This window comes from Pleurodeles waltl, chromosome 4_2, assembly GCF_031143425.1.
Source record: "Pleurodeles waltl isolate 20211129_DDA chromosome 4_2, aPleWal1.hap1.20221129, whole genome shotgun sequence".
Lineage (NCBI taxonomy): Eukaryota > Metazoa > Chordata > Amphibia > Caudata > Salamandridae > Pleurodeles > Pleurodeles waltl.
The window spans coordinates 245,905,134-245,921,819 of NC_090443.1; positions in this window are offsets into that span (position 1 = coordinate 245,905,134).

Below are 16,686 nucleotides of genomic sequence, written 5' to 3' on the forward strand. Positions count from 1 at the left end.
GCCTAAAAAAATACTTTTTCCTCACATTTCGGTGACAGAAAGTTGTGGAATCTGAGTGGATAAACAAATTTCCTTCCACCCAGCGTTCCCCCAAGTCTCCCGATAAAAATGGCACCTCACTTGTGTGGGTAGGCCTAGTGCCCGCGACAGAAAATGCCCCAAAACACAAAGTGGACACATCACATTTTCGCAAAGAAAACAGAGGTGTTTCTTGCAAAGTGCCTACCTGTGGATTTTGGCCTCTAGCTCAGCCGCCACATAGGGAAACCTACCAAACCTGTGCATTTTTGAAAACTAGAGTCCAAGGGGAATCCAAGATGGGGTGACTTGTCGGGCTCTCCCCAGCTTCTGTTACCCAGAATCCTTTGCAAACCTCAAAATGTGGCTAAAAAAAATACTTTTTCCTCACATTTCGGTGACAGAAAGTTGTGGAATCTGAGTGGAGACACAAATTTCCTTCCACCCAGCGTTCCCCCAAGTCTCCCGATGAAAATGGCACCTCACTGGTGTGGGTAGGCCTAGTGCCCGCCACAGAAAATGCCCCAAAACACAAAGTGAACACATCACATTTTCTCAAAGAAAACAGAGGTTTTATTTGCAAAGTGCCTACCTGTGGATTTTGGCCTCTAGCTCAGCCGCAACCTAGGGAAACCTATCAAACCTGTGCTTTTTTGAAAACTAGAGACCTAGGGGAATCCAAGACGGGGTGACTTGTCGGTCTCTCACCAGGTTTTGTTACCCAGAATCCTTTGCAAACCTCAAAATGTGCCTAAAAAAATACTTTTTCCTCACATTTCGGTGACAGAAAGTTGTGGAATCTGAGAGGAGTCACAAATGACCATCCACCCAGCGTTGCCCTAAATCTCCCGATGAAAAATGGTACCTCACTTGTGTGGGTAGGCCTAGTGCCCGCAACAGGAAATGCCCCAAAACACAAAGTGGACACATCACATTTTCTCAAAGAAAACAGAGGTGTTTTTTGCAAAGTGCCTACCTGTGGATTTTGGCCTCTAGCTCAGCCGCCACCTAGGTAAACCGACCAAACCTGTGCATGTTGGAAAACTAGAGACCTAGGGGAATCCAAGACGGGGTGAATTGTCAGGCTCTCACCAGGTTCTGTTACCACGAATCCTTTGCAAACCTCAAAATGTGGCTAAAAAAATACTTTTTCCTCACATTTCGGTGACAGAAAGTTGTGGAATCTGAGAGGAGCCACAAATGACCTTCCACCCAGCGTTGCCCTAAGTCTCCTGATAAAAATGGCACATCACTTGTGTGGGTAGACCTAGTGCCCGCGACAGGAAATGTCCCAAAACACAAAGTGGACACATCACATTTTCTCAAAGAAAACAGAGGTTTTTTGCAAAGTGCCTACCTGTGGATTTTGGCCTCTAGCTCAGCCGCCACATAGTGAAACCTACCAAACCTTTGCATTTTTCAAAACTAGATACCTAGGGGAATCCAAGATGGGGTGACTTGTCGGGCTCTCACCAGGTTCTGTTACCCAGAATCCTTTGCAAACCTCAAAATGTGTCTAAAAAATACTTTTTCCTCACATTTCGGTGACAGAAAGTTGTGAAATCTGAGAGGAGCCACAAATTACCTTCCACCCAGCGTTTCCCTAAGTCTCCCGATAAAAATGGTACCTCACTTGTGTGGGTAGGTCTAGTGCCCGCGAAGGGAAATGCCCCAAAACAAAAAGTGGACACATCACATTTTCTCAAAGAAAACAGAGGTGTTTCTTGCAAACTGCCTATCTGTGGATTTTGGCCTCTAGCTCAGCCGCCACATAGGGAAACCTACCAAACCTGTGCATTTTTGAAAACTAGAGACCTAGGGGAATCCAAGAAGGGGTGACTTGTCGGGCTCTCACCAGGTTCTGTTACCCAGAATCCTTTGCAAACCTCAAAATGTGGCTAAAAAAAACTTTTTCCTCACATTTCGGTGACAGAAAGTTGTGGAATCTGAGTGTAGCCACAAATTTCCTTCCACCCAGCATTCCCCCAAGTCTCCTGATAAAAATGTCATCTCACTTGTGTGGGTAGTCCTAGTCCCGCGACAGGAAATGCCCCAAAACACAAAGTGGACACATCACATTTTCTCAAAGAAAACAGAGTTTTTTTGCAAAGTGCCTACCTGTGGATTTTGGCCTCTAGCTCAGCCGCCACATAGTGAAACCTACCAAACCTGTGCATTTTTTAAAACTAGATACCTAGGGGAATCCAAGATGGGGTGACTTGTCGGGCTCTCACCAGGTTCTGTTACCCAGAATCCTTTGCAAACCTCAAAATGTGTCTAAAAAATCCTTTTTCCTCACATTTCGGTGACAGAAAGTTGTAAAATCTGAGAGGAGCCACAAATTACCTTCCACCCAGCGTTGCCCTAAGTCTCCCGATAAAAATGGCACCTCACTTGTGTGGGTAGGTCTAGTGCCCGCGAAGGGAAATGCCCCAAAACACAAAGTGGACACATCACATTTTCTCAAAGAAAACAGAGGTGTTTCTTGCAAAGTGCCTACCTGTTGATTTTGGCCTCTAGCTCAGCCGCCACATAGGGAAACCTACCAAACCTGTGCATTTTTGAAAACTAGAGTCCAAGGGGAATCCAAGATGGGGTGACTTCTCGGGCTCTCCCCAGCTTCTGTTACCCAGAATCATTTGCAAACCTCAAAATGTGGCTAAAAAAATACTTTTTCCTCACATTTCGGTGACAGGAAGTTGTGGAATCTGAGTGGAGACACAAATTTCCTTCCACCCAGCGTTCCCCCAAGTCTCCCGATAAAAATGGCACCTCACTTGTGTGGGTAGTCCTAGTGCCCGCCACAGAAAATGCCCCAAAACACAAAGTGAACACATCACATTTTCTCAAAGAAAACAGAGGTTTTATTTGCAAAGTGCCTACCTGTGGACTTTGGCCTCTAGCTCAGCCGCAACCTAGGGAAACCTATCAAACCTGTGCATTTTTGAAAACTAGAGACCTAGGGGAATCCAAGACGGGGTGACTTGTCGGGCTCTCACCAGGTTTTGTTACCTAGAATCCTTTGCAAACCTCAAAATGTGCCTAAAAAAATACTTTTTCCTCACATTTCGGTGACAGAAAGTTGTGGAATCTGAGAGGAGTCACAAATTACCATCCACCCAGCGTTGCCCTAAATCTCCCGATGAAAAATGGTACCTCACTTGTATGGGTAGGCCTAGTGCCCGCAACAGGAAATGCCCCAAAACACAAAGTGGACACATCACATTTTCTCAAAGAAAACAGAGGTGTTTTTTGCAAAGTGCCTACCTGTGGATTTTGGCCTCTAGCTCTGCCGCCACCAAGGTAAACCTACCAAACCTGTGCATTTTGGAAAACTAGAGACCTAGGGGAATCCAAGACGTGGTGACTTGTCGGGCTCTCACCAGGTTCTGTTACCACGAATCCTTTGCAAAGCTCAAAATGTGGCTAAAAAAATACTTTTTCCTCACATTTCGGTGACAGAAAGTTGTGGAATCTGAGAGGAGCCACAAATTACCTTACACCCAGCATTGCCCTAAGTCTCCCGATAAAAATGGCACCTCACTTGTGTGGGTGGGCCTAGTGCCCGCGACAGGAAATGCCGCAAAACACAAAGTGGACACATCACATTTTCTCAAAGAAAACAGAGGTTTTTTGCAAAGTGCCTACCTGTGGATTTTGGCCTCTAGCTCAGCCGCCACATAGTGAAACCCACCAAACCTGTGCATTTTTCAAAACTAGATACCTAGGGGAATTCAAGATGGGGTGACGTGTCGGGCTCTCACTAGGTTCTGTTACCCAGAATCCTTTGCAAACCTCAAAATGTGGCTAAAAAAATACTTTTTCCTCACATTTCGGTGACAGAAAGTTGTGGAATCTGAGAGGAGCCACAAATTACCTTCCACCCAGCGTTTCCCTAAGTCTCCCGATAAAAATGGTACCTCACTTGTGTGGGTAGGTCTAGTGCCCGCGAAGGGAAATGCCCCAAAACAAAAAGTGGACACATCACATTTTCTCAAAGAAAACAGAGGTGTTTCTTGCAAACTGCCTATCTGTGGATTTTGGCCCCTAGCTCAGCCGCCACATAGGGAAACCTACCAAACCTGTGCATTTTTGAAAACTAGAGACCTAGGGGAATCCAAGAAGGGGTGACTTGTCGGGCTCTCACCAGGTTCTGTTACCCAGAATTCTTTGCAAACCTCAAAATGTGGCTAAAAAAAACGTTTTCCTCACATTTCGGTGACAGAAAGTTGTGGAATCTGAGTGTAGCCACAAATTTCCTTCCACCCAGCATTCCCCCAAGTCTCCTGATAAAAATGTCATCTCACTTGTGTGGGTAGTCCTAGTGCCCGCGACAGGAAATGCCCCAAAACACAAAGTGGACACATCACATTTTCTCAAAGAAAACAGAGGCCCTCATTCTGACCTTGGCAGGCGGCGGAGGCCGCCCGCCAAAGTCCCGCCGTCAGGTTACCGTTCCGCGGTCGAAAGACCGCGGCGGTAATTCTGACTTTCCCGCTGGGCTGGCGGGCGGTCGCCTTCAGACCGCCAGCCAGCCCAGCGGGAAAGAGGCTTCCACGATGAAGCCGGCTCGGAATCGAGCCGGCGGAGTGGAAGCTGTGCGACGGGTGCAGTTGCACCCGTCGCGTATTTCACTGTCTGCGCAGCAGACAGTGAAATACATGTAGGGGCCCTCTTACGGGGGCCCCTGCAATGCCCATGCCAGTGGCATGGGCACTGCAGGGGCCCCCAGGGGCCCCGCGACCCCCCCCTACCGCCATCCGGATCTCAGCGGTCCGACCGCAGGGATCTGGATGGCGGTAGGGGGGGTCGGAATCCCCGCGGCGGTGCAGCAAGCTGCGCCGCCGCGGAGGATTCAATGGGGCCGCGGTACACTGGCGGGACCCCGCCAGTGGTGCCGGTCCGACCGCGGCTTTACCGCCGCGGTCGGAATCCCCATTGGAGCATCGCCGGCCTGTCGGCGGTGCTCCCGCGGTCCTCCGCCCTGGCGGTCAAAGACCGCCAGGGTCAGAATGAGGGCCAGAGTTTTTTTGCAAAGTGCCTACCTGTGGATTTTGGCCTCTAGCTCAGCCGCCACATAGTGAAACCTACCAAACCTGTGCATTTTTTAAAACTAGATACCTAGGGGAATCCAAGATGGGGTGACTTGTCGGGCTCTCACCAGGTTCTGTTACCCAGAATCCTTTGCAAACCTCAAAATGTGTCTAAAAAATCCTTTTTCCTCACATTTCGGTGACAGAAAGTTGTGAAATCTGAGAGGAGCCACAAATTACCTTCCACCCAGCGTTGCCCTAAGTCTCCTGATAAAAATGGTACCTCACTTGTGTGGGTAGGTCTAGTGCCCGTGAAGGGAAATGCCCCAAAACACAAAGTGGACACATCACATTTTCTCAAAGAAAACAGAGGTGTTTCTTGCAAAGTGCCTACCTGTGGATTTTGGCCTCTAGCTCAGCCGCCACATAGGGAAACCTACCAAACCTGTGCATTTTTGAAAACTAGAGTCCAAGGGGAATCCAAGATGTGGTGACTTCTCGGGCTCTCCCAAGCTTCTGTTACCCAGAATCATTTGCAAACCTCAAAATGTGGCTAAAAAAATACTTTTTCCTCACATTTCGGTGACAGAAAGTTGTGGAATCTGAGAGGAGACACAAATTTCCTTCCACCCAGCGTTCCCCCAAGTCTCCCGATAAAAATGCCACCTCACTTGTGTGGGTAGTCCTAGTGCCCGCCACAGAAAATGCCCCAAAACACAAAGTGAACACATCACATTTTCTCAAAGAAAACAGAGGTTTTATTTGCAAAGTGCCTACCTGTGGATTGTGGCCTCTAGCTCAGCCGCAACCTAGGGAACCCTATCAAACCTGTGCATTTTTGTAAACTAGAGACCTAGGGGAATCCAAGACGGGGTGACTTGTCGGGCTCTCACCAGGTTTTGTTACCCAGAATCCTTTGCAAACCTCAAAATGAGCCTAAAAAAATACTTTTTCCTCACATTTCGGTGACAGAAAGTTGTGGAATCTGAGAGGAGTCACAAATTACCATCCACCCAGCGTTGCCCTAAATCTCCCGATGAAAAATGGTACCTCACTTGTGTGGGTAGGCCTAGTGCCCGCAACAGGAAATGCCCCAAAACACAAAGTGGACACATCACATTTTCTCAAAGAACACAGAGGTGTTTTTTGCAAAGTGCCTACCTGTGGATTTTGGCCTCTAGCTCAGCCGCCACCTAGGTAAAACTACCAAACCTGTGCATTTTGGAAAACTAGAGACCTAGGGGAATCCAAGACGGGGTGACTTGTCGGGCTCTCACCAGGTTCTGTTACCACAAATCCATTGCAAACCTCAAAATGTGGCTAAAAAAATACTTTTTCCTCACATTTCGGTGACAGAAAGTTGTGGAATCTGAGAGGAGCCACAAATTACCTTCCACCCAGCGTTGCCCTAAGTCTCCCGATAAAAATGGCACCTCACTTGTGTGGGTAGGCCTAGTGCCCGCGACAGGAAATGCCCCAAAACACAAAGTGGACACATCACATTTTCTCAAAGTCAAAGAAAACAGAGGTTTTTTGCAAAGTGCCTACCTGTGGATTTTGGCCTCTAGCTCAGCCGCCACATAGTGAAACCTACCAAACCTTTGCATTTTTGAAAACTAGAGACCTAGGGGAATCCAAGAAGGGGTGACTTGTCGGGCTCTCACCAGGTTCTGTTACCCAGAATCCTTTGCAAACCTCAAAATGTGGCTAAAAAAACTTTTTCCTCACATTTCGTTGACAGAAAGTTGTGGAATCTGAGTGTAGCCACAAATTTCCTTCCACCCAGCATTCCCCCAAGTCTCCTGATAAAAATGGCACCTCACTTGTGTGGGTAGGCCTAGTGCCCGCGACAGGAAATGCCCCAAAACACAAAGTGGACACATCACATTTTCTCAAAGAAAACAGAGGTTTTTTGCAATGTGCCTACCTGTGGATTTTGGCCTCTAGCTCAGCCGCCACATAGTGAAACCTACCAAACCTTTGCATTTTTCAAAACTAGATACCTAGGGGAATCCAAGATGGGGTGACTTGTCGGGCTCTCACCAGGTTCTGTTACCCAGAATCCTTTGCAAACCTCAAAATGTGTCTAAAAAATCCTTTTTCCTCACATTTCGGTGACAGAAAGTTGTGAAATCTGAGAGGAGCCACAAATTACCTTCCACCCAGCGTTGCCCTAAGTCTCCCGATAAAAATGGCACCTCACTTGTGTGGGTAGGTCTAGTGCCCGTGAAGGGAAAAGCCCCAAAACACAAAGTGGACACATCACATTTTCTCAAAGAAAACGGAGGTGTTTCTTGCAAAGTGCCAACCTGTGGATTTTGGCCTCTAGCTCAGCCGCCACATAGGGAAACCTACCAAACCTGTGCATTTTTGAAAACTAGAGTCCAAGGGGAATCCAAGATGGGGTGACTTCTCGGGCTCTCCCCAGCTTCTGTTACCCAGAATCATTTGCAAACCTCAAAATGTGGCTAAAAAAATACTTTTTCCTCACATTTCGGTGACAGAAAGTTGTGGAATCTGAGTGGATACACAAAATTCCTTCCACCCAGCATTCCCCCAAGTCTCCCGATAAAAATGCCACCTCACTTGTGTGGGTAGTCCTAGTGCCCGCCACAGAAAATGCCCCAAAACACAAAGTGAACACATCACATTTTCTCAAAGAAAACAGAGGTTTTATTTGCAAAGTGCCTACCTGTGGATTTTGGCCTCTAGCTCAGCCGCAACCTAGGGAAACCTATCAAAGCTGTGCATTTTTGTAAACTAGAGACCTAGGGGAATCCAAGACGGGGTGACTTGTCGGGCTCTCACCAGGTTTTGTTACCCAGAATCCTTTGCAAACCTCAAAATGTGCCTAAAAAAATACTTTTTCCTCACATTTCGGTGACAGAAAGTTGTGGAATCTGAGAGGAGTCACAAATTACCATCCACCCAGCGTTGCCCTAAATCTCCCGATGAAAAATGGTACCTCACTTGTGTGGGTAGGCCTAGTGCCCGCAACAGGAAATGCCCCAAAACACAAAGTGGACACATCACATTTTCTCAAAGAAAACAGAGGTGTTTTTTGCAAAGTGCCTACCTATGGATTTTGGCCTCTAGCTCAGCCGCTACCTAGGTAAAACTACCAAACCTGTGCATTTTGGAAAACTAGAGACCTAGGGGAATCCAAGACGGGGTGACTTGACGGGCTCTCACCAGGTTCTGTTACCACGAATCCATTGCAAACCTCAAAATGTGGCTAAAAAAATACTTTTTCCTCACATTTCGGTGACAGAAAGTTGTGGAATCTGAGAGGAGCCACAAATTACCTTCCACCCAGCGTTGCCCTAAATCTCCCAATAAAAATGGCACCTCACTTGTGTGGGTAGGCCTAGTGCCCGCGACAGGAAATGCCCCAAAACACAAAGTGGACACATCACATTTTCTCAAAGTCAAAGAAAAAACAGAGGTTTTTTGCAAAGTGCCTACCTGTGGATTTTGGCCTCTAGCTCAGCCGCCACATAGTGAAACCTACCAAACCTTTGCATTTTTGAAAACTAGAGACCTAGGGGAATCCAAGAAGGGGTGACTTGTCGGGCTCTCACCAGGTTCTGTTACCCAGAATCCTTTGCAAACCTCAAAATGTGGCTAAAAAAACTTTTTCCTCACATTTCGGTGACAGAAAGTTGTGGAATCTGAGTGTAGCCACAAATACGAAATTTCCTAGCTATCGTGAAGGAAAGTTTCAATTCTATTAAGGACACGGAGGCGAGGATTATGCAGATCTTTCTTCACTTTTTATTAAACAGCAAGTTCAAAGTCAAACAAAACATGAACAAAAAAACTACAAGTTCCATGAGCCCGCCGCCATGGTAACGAGTATCCAATGAGGTGCACTCCTTCATGTTGGTACAAATATCCCGAAATGCGTCACACTTCCTCGACTTCACTGCGGAAGGAATCCTGGTAGAGTCAATTGGTTGTAGTTTCGAAACCTACAAAAGAGGTATAATTAGATGCTAATCCAATAGAACACAGAAACATACCGAAGGCAATAAAGTCATGAACCTTAACATACATTTAAATATAAAATGTCAATACATCTGAATCAAGTGCTGCCTAATGTAAATTAGAATATGAGCAGAATAACAATAAATAAAGGTATAAACGCAAGTATACTACCTTGCTACGCAGATAGATGTAATCGGGAGGGAACATACCAGCGTAATGTATGTGGGTGGGATAATCCTCGCCTCCGTGTCCTTAATAGAATTGAAACTTTCCTTCACGATAGCTAGGAAATTTCGTATTCTATCACAGGACCGGAGGCGAGGATTATGCAAGTTAAAAGCTTACTCACCACTAGTGCGGCTGCTTCATGAATTGGTTTAAAGTAAAACTTCTTAAAAGTAGAATCTGAAGACCAATCAGCAGCATGCATGATGTCCTCTAATCTGCCCCCCACTTGTATGGCTTTGGAAGCCATAGCTCCCCGAGTAGAATGGGCGCCAAAAACTTGAATATCTATTCCTGCCTCAGAGAGAATCCATCGAATCCATCTGGCAATGGAAGGAGAAGAAACCGCCTTGAACGGTCTCTTTATAGAAATCAACAATTGATTCTCACCTGGAGGTCTACAAGAACTGGTCACTTCCTCATAGACTTTGAGACATCTAAACACAGATAGTTTCGGGGAATCAGGAAAAGCGGGATAGGATACCGACCTGGTATTAGTCTTTGTCCTCCTTGCAATAGTAAACGTGACTCCTTCTGGAGTAAAGACTCGAGCGGAAACATCCAGTGCTCTGATATCTGACACTCGCTTACAGGAAATGAGGCAGAGAAGCATGGCTAATTTGGCCGACAATTCTGTCGTCGACAAATACTGGTTGTCCCGCCAAGAGGATAAAAGATTAAGAACTAAGTCCACATCCCAGAGCTCCGAATATCTGGGTTGTGGAGGTCTGGAGAGTCTAATACCCTTAAGAAGTTTACATATCCAGGGATGCTCCCCGATCGGGAGATTGTTCAGGGGAGGGTGGCCCGCGGAGATGGCCGAACGAAAAGAATTGATCGTGCGATACGCCTAGCCGGATTTTGCTAATTCTGCAAGGAAATTGATGATGTCGGTAATACTGGCCCCCATGGGATCGCAGTGTTTGCCCACACACCAACGAGACCATCTATTCCATGCTGATCTATATCGTTTGCATGTACCAGGGGCCCAGGCCTGTGCGATGAAGTTATTAGCTTCCTGCGAAAGTCGGTTGTCTTGCCAACGATGCCGGAAATCTTCCAAGCTATGAGGGAAAGATGACCTAGAAGGACTAGAGGGTGACAGAAACCCGACAGATCCAGGAGTATTGAGGGAAAATCCGGGAGGCGAAGAGGACATTTGCACGAGTTCCAGCAGAGTCGGGAACCACGCCTGTGACCTCCACCAGGGGGTTATTAGAATCACCGTCGCCTCTTGGCGGCGAACTTGAGCAGCAACCCACGGGATAAGAAGAAACGGGGGAAAAGCATAACCCTGAAGGGTCCCCCAATGTTGGAGAAACGCATCTACTGCCGCCGCTCCCGGATCCGGACGCCAGCTGAAGTATAGGGGAAGCTGAGCATTCCAACGAGACGCAAAGAGATCCACTGAGCAGGGACCCCAACGATCCATGATCGCCTGAAAAACCGAGTGATGTAGTCGCCAATCGCTGGGATCCTGGAGAAACCGAGAATTCCAGTCTGCCCAGATATTCTGGGATCCCGGAAGATACTCTGCTGTGACTGAGATTTGGTTTTGAAGGCAAAAATGCCAAAAATCTTTCGCTAGTTCCGCTAGGGCTCTTGATCTTGTCCCCCCTAGATGATTTATGTATTGTACTGCCGATACATTGTCCATCCGTAGAACTACACATGAGACTTTGTCTCTCGTGAGAGATTTGATCGCAAATGATCCCGCCAGGAGCTCCAGGCAGTTGATATGCATGGTTAGTTCCTGCGGGGTACAGCGACCCCCGAACGAGATGTCCCCGCAACGAGCCCCCCATCCCTGGCGACTGGCGTCTGACTCGATCACCAGATCCGGGGCTGCTCCAAAAATGGCCCTGCCATTCCATGCCTCCATGTGGTCCAGCCACCAAAACAACTCCGTCCTTACCTCCTGAGACAGGGAGATCAGCTCGGAGTACGTCACCCCTCGGCGAAGGTGAAACGCTTTCAAGCGTTGCAGGGCTTTGTAGTGTAGGGCACCAGGAAAAATGGCCTGAATCGAAGAGGAAAGCAGGCCGACCACTCTGGCTAACTGACGTAGTGAAATCTGGTCTCGTCGAAGGACTTTTCTCAGTTCCTTCTTTATCTTGGAAATCTTCGTCGTCGGGAGACTGAGAGACGCCGATCGGGAATCCACTAGAAACCCTAGGAAGATTAAAGATTGTGCTTTATCCAAAGCTGAAAAAGTAGCCACAAATTTTCCTAACTCTTTCACAAAAGGGTCGCCAAATAAATTGCCTTGGGCAACAGCCCCTGCCTCTGAGTTAGACAGTTCCCCTAACTTGGGGTCGATTTTGATCAATAAAGACCTGCGTCTTTCTGCAGAGATGGCACAGTTCGCGTTGCCCCGGAGACAAACAGCTCTCTGAGCCCATCCTGCTATGATGTCTGTCTGAAGGAGAGTGTTTGCTTGCTTGGCACGCTCCGCTAATTGAATAATCTGTGTGAGGGGACCTAACACATCAAGAAGTTTATCTTGGCATGCCCTCCAGGAGCGATCAATCCCTTTTTTTTGGGATCCTTGGTATACTTGGCAAAAAACGTACACATTTTAGGGTCAATGTCAGGCGTAAAAGCGACCTTATCCGATAAAGACGGGCGTGGGCACTCCGCCCGTAGACGAGCTCGCACCTCTTTGTCCAGAGGTTGCCTAATTTTGCTGGCGACATATTCAGCTACCTTGTGGTCTGGACGTCACTCCGAGGAACGCGGATGGTAGATACCCTCCAGTCCAAACATATCGGAGTCAGAATCGCCGTGATCCGAAGGATCTGGTAGGGTAGCACCTGGACGCCAAGGGCGACCTGAGTCGTCATCCAAAGATGATGAGTCCTCATCTGAACCTCCCATGAAGCCTTTAGGGGATCCCAAATCAGGGTTCCATAGGTGGTGAAGCATGTCACCCATTACCCCGGGCAAACGGCCCTCCCGGGAGGGTAAGCGCTTATGCGCGCGCGCACTCTTGGGGTTGGATAAAAACTCACCATCCTCCAGGTGCCCCGCGTCGCGCTTGCGCATTTTCCTGGGAGCCGAAAGGGTAGAGGAATCACCCTCCGCTCCCGTCACACCAAACATGCCCGTACCCCTGGACACCTGTACAGTAAGTTTAGCTACAGTATCCCTAAGAGGGGCCAAAGCGTGAGAAATAGCCTGTGAAAATAAAGCGTCCACCCCAGGGGGAAGGGTACGGTGAGAGGGACCCTCACCTGGGACATGTTGGTAAAAGGTTCATTCTCTTGAGAGGATTGCATAATGAGGACTGGACAGAGTATACACCCAACAAAAAATATATATAATATATAGGGTAAATCCCTACCCTCTCTGTCACTCAAGTAAAGTCAAGAAATAATGCCTTCCCAATGGGGTAATCCTTACCCAAACGGGTGTCACAGGTAGGGAAAAAACTGCACCAGAGGCACGAAAACGTGCTACTGAGGTAAAAACCCTCAATTCTTAAAGAAAATAACAAACGCGAGGTGCGAGCGCCGAGAGCTGAGAGTAACACGCTCTCTGACGCTGAAAAACGCAGCGCGCGCGCCCTCTGGTGGGCCCGACGCATATTTAAACACGCCGAGGGCGAAACAGAAAAATGAAACGCTCGAGCGGAAACGTCTGTTCCGGACCGCTCGTAGCAACGAACGTTGCTATAACAATTAAATACACGGAAAACACAACTGAAGCAGTAACGCGAGCCAACAAACAAACTTCTAACCGGAGGCAGAAAAAGGCACTTATCTGACTCGCAGCAGTGAAGAAAGAGGAAGTGTGACGCATTTCGGGATATTTATACCAACATGAAGGAGTGCACCTCATTGGATACTCGTTACCATGGCGGCGGGCTCATGGAACTTGTAGTTTTTTTGTTCATGTTTTGTTTGACTTTGAACTTGCTGTTTAATAAAAAGTGAAGAAAGATCTGCATAATCCTCACCTCCGGTCCTGTGATAGAATTTCCTTCCACCCAGCATTCCCCCAAGTCTCCTGATAAAAATGGCACCTCACTTGTGTGGGTAGGCCTAGTGCCCGCGACAGGAAATGCCCCAAAACACAAAGTGGACACATCACATTTTCTCAAAGAAAACAGAGGTTTTTTGCAATGTGCCTACCTGTGGATTTTGGCCTCTAGCTCGGCCGCCACATAGTGAAACCTACCAAACCTTTGTATTTTTCAAAACTAGATACCTAGGGGAATCCAAGATGGGGTGACTTGTCGGGCTCTCACCAGGTTCTGTTACCCAGAATCCTTTGCAAACCTCAAAATGTGTCTAAAAAATACTTTTTCCTCACATTTCGGTGACAGAAAGTTGTGGAATCTGAGAGGAGCCACAAATTACCTTCCACCCAGCGTTTCCCTAAGTCTCCCGATAAAAATGGTACCTCACTTGTGTGGGTAGGTCTAGTGCCCGCGAAGGGAAATGCCCCAAAACAAAAAGTGGACACATCACATTTTCTCAAAGAAAACAGAGGTGTTTCTTGCAAACTGCCTATCTGTGGATTTTGCCCCCTAGCTGAGCCGCCACATAGGGAAACCTACCAAACCTGTGCATTTTTGAAAACTAGAGACCTAGGGGAATCCAAGAAGGGGTGACTTGTCGGGCTCTCACCAGGTTCTGTTACCCAGAATCCTTTGCAAACCTCAAAATGTGGCTAAAAAAAACTTTTTCCTCACATTTCGGTGACAGAAAGTTGTGGAATCTGAGTGTAGCCACAAATTTCCTTCCACCCAGCATTCCCCCAAGTCTCCTGATAAAAATGTCATCTCACTTGTGTGGGTAGTCCTAGTGCCCGCGACAGGAAATGCCCCAAAACACAAAGTGGACACATCACATTTTCTCAAAGAAAACAGAGTTTTTTTGCAAAGTGCCTACCTGTGGATTTTGGCCTCTAGCTCAGCCGCCACATAGTGAAACCTACCAAACATGTGCATTTTTTAAAACTAGATACCTAGGGGAATCCAAGATGGGGTGACTTGTCGGGCTCTCACCAGGTTCTGTTACCCAGAATCCTTTGCAAACCTCAAAATGTGTCTAAAAAATCCTTTTTCCTCACATTTCGGTGACAGAAAGTTGTGAAATCTGAGAGGAGCCACAAATTACCTTCCACCCAGCGTTGCCCTAAGTCTCCCGATAAAAATGGCACCACACTTGTGTGGGTAGGTCTAGTGCCCATGAAGGGAAATGCCCCAAAACACAAAGTGGACACATCACATTTTCTCAAAGAAAACAGAGGTGTTTCTTGCAAAGTGCCTACCTGTGGATTTTAGCCTCTAGCTCAGCCGCCACATAGGGAAACCTACCAAACCTGTGCATTTTTTAAAACTAGAGTCCAAGGGGAATCCAAGATGGGGTGACTTCTCGGGCTCTCCCCAGCTTCTGTTACCCAGAATCATTTGCAAAACTCAAAATGTGGCTAAAAAAATACTTTTTCCTCACATTTCGGTGACAGAAAGTTGTGGAATCTGAGTGGAGACACAAAATTCCTTCCACCCAGCATTCCCCCAAGTCTCCCGATAAAAATGCCACCTCACTTGTGTGGGTAGTCCTAGTGCCCGCCACAGAAAATGCCCCAAAACACAAAGTGAACACATCACATTTTCTCAAAGAAAACAGAGTTTTTATTTGCATAGTGCCTACCTGTGGATTTTGGCCTCTAGCTCAGCCGCAACCTAGGGAAACCTATCAAACCTGTGCATTTTTGTAAACTAGAGACCTAGGGGAATCCAAGACGGGGTGACTTGTCGGGCTCTCACCAGGTTTTGTTACCCAGAATCCTTTGCAAACCTCAAAATGTGCCTAAAAAAATACTTTTTCCTCACATTTCGGTGACAGGAAGTTGTGGAATCTGAGAGGAGTCACAAATTACCATCCACCCAGCGTTGCCCTAAATCTTCCGATGAAAAATGGTACCTCACTTGTGTGGGTAGGCCTAGTGCCCGCAACAGGAAATGCCCCAAAACACAAAGTGGACACATCACATTTTCTCAAAGAAAACAGAGGTGTTTTTTGCAAAGTGCCTACCTGTGGATTTTGGCCTCTAGCTCAGCCGCCACGTAGGTAAAACTACCAAACCTGTGCATTTTGGAAAACTAGAGACCTAGAGGAATCCAAGACGGGGTGACTTGTCGGGCTCACACCAGGTTCTGTTACCACGAATCCTTTGCAAACCTCAAAATGTGGCTAAAAAAATACTTTTTCCTCACATTTCGGTGACAGAAAGTTGTGGAATCTGAGAGGAGCCACAAATTACCTTCCACCCAGCGTTGCCCTAAGTCTCCCGATAAAAATGGCACCTCACTTGTGTGGGTAGGCCTAGTGCCCGCGACAGGAAATGCCCCAAAACACAAAGTGGACACATCACATTTTCTCAAAGTCAAAGAAAACAGAGGTTTTTTGCAAAGTGCCTACCTGTGGATTTTGGCCTCTAGCTCAGCCGCCACATAGTGAAACCTACCAAACCTTTGCATTTTTGAAAACTAGAGACCTAGGGGAATCCAAGAAGGGGTGACTTGTCGGGCTCTCACCAGGTTCTGTTACCCAGAATCCTTTGCAAACCTCAAAATGTGGCTAAAAAAAACTTTGTCCTCACATTTCGGTGACAGAAAGTTGTGGAATCTGAGTGTAGCCACAAATTTCCTTCCACCCAGCATTCCCCCAAGTCTCCTGATAAAAATGGCACCTCACTTGTGTGGGTAGGCCTAGTGCCCGTGACAGGAAATGCCCCAAAACACAAAGTGGACACATCACATTTTCTCAAAGAAAACAGAGGTTTTTTGCAAAGTGCCTACCTGTGGATTTTGGCCTCTAGCTCAGCCGCCACATAGTGAAACCTACCAAACCTTTGCATTTTTCAAAACTAGATACCTAGGGGAATCCAAGATGGGGTGACTTGTCGGGCTCTCACCAGGTTCTGTTACCCAGAATCCTTTGCAAACCTCAAAATGTGTCTAAAAAATACTTTTTCCTCACATTTCGGTGACAGAAAGTTGTGGAATCTGAGAGGAGCCACAAATTACCTTCCACCCAGCGTTTCCCTAAGTGTCCCGATAAAAATGGTACCTCACTTGTGTGGGTAGGTCTAGTGCCCGCGAAGGGAAATGCCCCAAAACAAAAAGTGGACACATCACATTTTCTCAAAGAAAACAGAGGTGTTTCTTGCAAACTGCCTATCTGTGGATTTTGGCCTCTTGCTCAGCCGCCACATAGGGAAACCTACCAAACCTGTGCATTTTTGAAAACTAGAGACCTAGGGGAATCCAAGAAGGGGTGACTTGTCGGGCTCTCACCAGGTTCTGTTACCCAGAATCCTTTGCAAACCTCAAAATGTGGCTAAAAAAAACTTTTTCCTCACATTTCGGTGACAGAAAGTTGTGGAATCTGAGTGTAGCCACAAATTTCCT